The sequence below is a fragment of the Centroberyx gerrardi genome, chromosome 4, assembly GCF_048128805.1.
Source record: "Centroberyx gerrardi isolate f3 chromosome 4, fCenGer3.hap1.cur.20231027, whole genome shotgun sequence".
NCBI lineage: Eukaryota > Metazoa > Chordata > Actinopteri > Beryciformes > Berycidae > Centroberyx > Centroberyx gerrardi.
The window spans coordinates 11,281,354-11,287,353 of NC_136000.1; positions in this window are offsets into that span (position 1 = coordinate 11,281,354).

Genomic DNA, 6,000 nt, shown 5'->3' on the forward strand with positions numbered 1-6,000 from the left:
CAGAGCCAGCAAGGACGCACATTATTTCACATCAGGAAATGACCTCAGCCAAAATCAACTGGAGCCGAACCGATTATGAAAACATCTATTCTGAACCTGACATCTTACCTGGTCTCTGTGTAATTTATTTACAAACTCTTCAGTCATCTCACATGAAAATTACATTTGGAAAACATTCAGCAGCAATAATACAGCTGGCCACAGCCGCAAAAAAAAAAGCTTCCTGAACCTTGAGCAAGTTCATGCAAGGAGTCTTCTGAAAGCATGCAGGTTTCTGACATATTCAGGTAAAGGTTATTGAATATATTATGTGTTAATAGAGTTTTCATGACAAGATCTCTATAATTTAATAGAAGAAATAGAGTTCATTCTCAGGCAATGGCTAATCTTTCGGGAATCTTTCTTTATGAATCATACTCCTAATAAACTGCTGATTACCTGAGTGACCTAAGTGTGATTAATGGACACAGTTCTGAAAAACCGGTTTGCTTTTGGAAGTCTCCGATGCCAGTATTGCCCATCAAAAGGAGTCGAGTCACATTAACTTGAGCCCTTTGTTTCTTAAGCCAACTAGGATTTAGCCTGAGAATGGTCCACTGACTGTTATAATAAGTCTTACTAGACATTAGCCCGACAGTATGCAATGCAAGTTTAAAGCCTTCCGCTAAAAGCCCCATAATTACATCAATGCATAGTCCTCCCTTGTGTCTCTATTCATTCCAGCACAGTGTACACACCATGTGCTATTTGTATACTGTCTGGCTCTGTAATGACTGGCTCGATGATGGCGTCTTTACAGAGTGGCTGCCAGTTTATTAATCAGACATCAAAGGGAGGCAGAGCAAAGCGTTATGTTCTTTTAAAGTCTGTTTCTGATGCATGATTTGCATTCGCTTTGGCAAGTACGACCTCACAAATTACATCAGGAAATGTCCATGTAGGCAGCTGGATGTTAGTAGATGTTCAGTCCCACTGGTGTCGATCTTTCCAGTACAATGCATGGATGGATATAAGAAAACAGAAGGGAAACACAAACGTTTCCTTTCCTCCTCGTGTCCTATTTCTTTACCTAGTGCTTCTCTATCTTACATCATCATTTAGGGACACTTGAATGTTTGTTTAATCTAACAACCTTGCAGTTTATGATATCGGTTGCTTGCAAAGTTGGTAATCGAGGAATTTACGGTTATTCTACTGTTGCACTCACTGTAATTTGCTCTGAATAACGGCATCAGCTAACTGCCAAAACTGTAACCGTGAATAAAAGTCCTCAGATAGTTCAGACAAGCGTGATTCTATATCCCTAAATCAGACAAGGTTGTCATCGAAAGATAAAGACAGTGCCTCAACACACTTATAGATAAACAGATGTCAAAGAGGCGTTTGCAATCAATCAAGAAGCCGCAGCTGCCTGCTCCACATGACCAAACATGGTCACGTATGAAAAACTCCTTGACCAGGACGCAAATTCCACAAGGTTTACAAGCCGCAGTGTAGCAGTGACCTTTTCTGCCGCTCATTGAGATGTTTGTGTACAGTTTGGCTGAAAAGGAGTGTGTGTTGTTTTGTGGCTGACAACTATCTACTGATACAGTAAAAGGATCGGGTGCCCTTGTGAGGAAAATGTGCTCACAGGGAGCTCTGGTCATCTCGGTCCAAATCTTGTGGGAGTAACAAGCTCATCAGGAGTCTCTTCAGCTCTGCACTCAGCGCTTCACAGCTCAGGTTTGTTTTGGTGAGCAAAAAGACACAAGCTGTGGTCACCAGCTGACCTCACAGCAAAATGATATCTAACTACAAGAGACTAACTGGGGCTCAGTGTGGAATAGTTGTTTTGCTTGCTGGAGAGTCTGGGTGATCTGTAAAACTGTGATAAAATGGAACAGAAAAATAAATTGCCATGAATTTCTTGTGACACTGATGCTAAAATAACACAGATTCAAATTCAAAAGCTGAGTTACAATTTCCTCTTCAAGTGGGGACTTAATGGAAATAGATGCAGCTATGTGCACTCCCTGTTCCGCATCCCATCAGCTGAGTTGGTGTACTCGACCTCCTTTTAAGGAAGTACACAGGCGATGTTAGTTGTAGTGTCCCAGCTTGGCAAGGTGCAAGGCCATGCACAGAAAGCATGGTTTACTCTAGGAAATACCTGCTGCTGTCCAAAGTGGCAATCCAAGAATAACTTATTTCCATTGTGATTGCTATGAATCGATTTTCCATAATGCTGCTGGAAGACGGAAAATAGGATGATCATCATGTGATTTTGCCATAACTGAAATACTGAGTATAGTTGTCAGAAGCTGATTTTATAACAAACTATGTCAAACATAGTTTTGACATAGAAAAATGAGTCTCTAGTCAGTGGAATAGGAATAGCTGGTACATTTCAACTAATGTCAGGAGATGTGCATCACTGAAACAAAACGATCAAAATCCCCTCCCCTTCATTCTATTAGTGATATAAAGGCATGTTATTTCTCCATAAATCTAAGTGGACTGATGGCAGACTGATTGCTGATGAATGACTCCATTAATGCCAGAGTCACTAACACTCACCTCTACCCCTCCTGCAATTTGCTCATGTGGAAAACCATTTCCTCTCCCATTTAGAGTGTCACACCTGTACAACCACAGTGCAGACAGTCTCCTTGCACCGCTTCATAGCTACAGAGGCTTATTTGTACTTAGACTAAAACATTAGCAGCTGAATCACGCACATATCAGTTTCTCATTTGGCAAATTTGACTCACCAAGAGTCCTAAACTGTTTAAAAAGTCTTCTGTGCGCATGCCACTCTTCACAAGACGGCTCGTATCCCAAACACTCTTGTCATAAAACAGTCGTCGGCACCATGCAGACAGCACTGTTTGGATCTAACTAATTTGATGCAGCTTTAATACGGGAGACAGAACTCATCTAGAGCTAAAACACACCATTAAACGCAGATTTGTAAGCTTTATACTATAGCAGTGAGGCAGAGTGTTCACACAGCGTCAGAGGATGCATACTGGAAGTTTGTTGATGGTCTGGAGTCAAATCTATTATAAATCACTTTCACACCTCCCTGCAAAGTGTGCACAAGCTATTTCATGAGTCTTGCTGCCCATTTGGGAAAGACACAGCTGTTTTCAGTCTCATGATGCTAAATTATTCTGATTTCAGTAATGAAGAAGTGGAGGAGATGCTCTGGAGCCCCAACAGCAGACCCAAACACATTTCCCGTCCCCCGGGAGACGAAGCCATATTGTTCATCAGCTCTCACACTCCAACCCAATGTGGTTGGAGCCTCTATCTTCAATACCATCTAAGGAATAGGAGTCTGACTTGGCATGTCCTCCACGGCACACAGCTCTCCACAGCCAGACGCCTGCTTAATGTATGAGTAACAAAAACTAAAGTCAAATTATAGTATTCACTCCTGCTTTGGGCAGAACAGATGTGAGCATTAAGCCTCAAGGAAAGGAAAAAGAGGAATTCTGGAGTTTGAAGCCACTTATTTGCAAAAGCCTACATCAACAAAAAAATCCATGCATTTCAGTTTACAATTGCTTCATGATTGGGGAAGGAGAAATTTGCCATTTTTCTGTCATTCCCCTGTTAGAGCTGAGCAGGTCCTGTCTTTCTGAAGTCCTTCATGTAATATTTATGCAGCTTGGTGTGGTGTTGGATGCAGCAGCTTCCAATTAAGTCTCTATGAACAGAAACATGCTGAAACACAGACAACCTTATACTTCTTCTACATCTGAACCCAGACGAGTTTTTCATATTCACCTTTCCAGTTATCTCTGAAGGAGTTCACTAAGTAACTCAACATGATAGCAAGAACCTTATAAAGTGTTAGATTTTACTGCATTAAATCAAAAGTCAGCGACATATTATTTGTTCTAACAATACTTTTGTAGACAAAATTTGTATTCAAGGTACAACTAAATGTCCCTTACTGACCAAATTTCAGTTTCACAGGGACAGTATTTGAATGGATGGGTGGAATCTATCCACAGTGAACAAAAAGTCTAGCGTCAATTAATTCATTGCTCTTGTTCAGTGTGAAAACCAAAGCTTCCCTTCACATCTCAAGGAGAACCAGCTGTCAGCTTGCCCAGCTGTTCTGCCTTCACATCAGCCCCTACACTTCCCCTTCACCCTCTCTAACCAGTGTGAGACCTCTCAACATGCTGTACAGAGTCATGTTAACACCACTGTGCAGAATTACTTTTGTTGCCCCTTATCTTCATAAGCCAATAAAACAAACATTATGGAAGCTCAGGTGCCTGTGTGTTTGTGGCTGCAGTCAAATGCTGATTTTCTATCTCCAATGAAGTCTTTAAGGCTATGTCAAATTTGACACAGGTCACAAGATTCAATCAGTTGTAAATTGGTTTCCCTTTTAAGTGTCTAACATACAACCTATAAGGTCTAATTAAACTAATAGTCTTTTGCAGAGCTGCATACAGTGTTACTGATAGGAATAGTGAGGAACAATTCAGTATGAAAGCTCTTTATTCATTTCGACGTGCTTTCACGAAGCGATTTATGAATTTAAATTGTTAATCTCATTAGCACACCTACCTCGTCATGCCATCGTGGCGTGACGGGATCTAAAATGACCCATGGCACCAACACATGCTCAGCACTCATTAATGCCAGTCTTAGTCTACCGATTAAAACTACAAGGCTTTCCACACAGGTAAAACAAAGGCATTGAAAAAAAAAAAAAAAAAAACATTTTAGCCCACGTTTTATTTGCATTAACTGGCTAAGGTCTATAGCATAAAAGCATCAAGGACCATAAAAACTTACCAGTCTGGCAGACCAAGGTGACTGGCTTCTTGCTGGAAGTCAGCAGAGAGAGGGAGACTGGAGGTTTATAAGCAGCATGCGGAGCCCCTCCTGTCCACCGGCCAGCCTGCAACTCGCTGGTGTTTACATTGGACTGATGCTGATTGTCCTCTCTGACATTCATTAAGCAAGAAGTACCAAACTGGTGCAGGTTATATAAGGCTGCGTCTTTGAAGGGGACAAAAAGCATAAATTAATGCTTTTCCAAAAGTAGACTATGATTCATTGTTGTTTATACTGGTGTTTTGTTTTGCTTTGCTTTTTTTGTCTCATGATGATCACCAGCTTGAGGTCATAGTTTACTCACCACTACATCACTGTATATATTGCACGAGCGGTTTCTGGCTATTGAATCAAAACAGTGACAAAAAGACTGTTTCGGTCCTTTTCTCAGCAAACACTCAAGAGCAAGCTGAAGTCCCTTGGCAGTCATCCTCTTGCTGGTACTAATGCAGGTTTGATAACAGATGTAAAATGTCAGTTGCACTAAAAACTGATGCTCAGAAGTGATGTTCACAAATGTGGCTGGGTGAAAACACATGCCTGGATTATGCAAAACAAGAGCTCTAGTTAGTTCTCTAGTAAAAATCGACTAGCTCAGGTGGTAATTGTGCTCCATAGTGTTTTTACAAACCTTTGATACAGTAAACTATCCATGATCATGCTCTCACAATAGAAGAGTGTGGCATTTTACATTATGACTCTTATCCAAACAAATGCTGGCACACTGTATACATATAAAAGGTATAAAAAATGCATCATGTTGATCACCATGATACTTTATTTAAGAGCCTTTCCATCCGGCCCGAGGGTTTGTTTCTGGCAGCCTGGAGTCCCATTGGTTTGGGCAAATTACAGAAATAGCTGAGAAATGAAGGAGCCACTCCCCTGGATCCATCTGTGGTAACCAAGCAGACTCAATTGTGTATTGCTTCCAGTGGGCTCAAGTCAACCAGTTTCCAAATTGGAGTCATGTCTGAACTTCCTAAACGGCATCTTATGTTTACTTTCCTTTTTGTTGCTATTGCTCGGTCAAGGATTTTACAGCCAACTCTCTATCAATCTAGCATAACATACCGGTGAGTAATGATGAGCCATCTGATCTAAGTTCAACAATGACCACAAGACAAAGGAAAGAATTTGAGATTTGAATTCCCT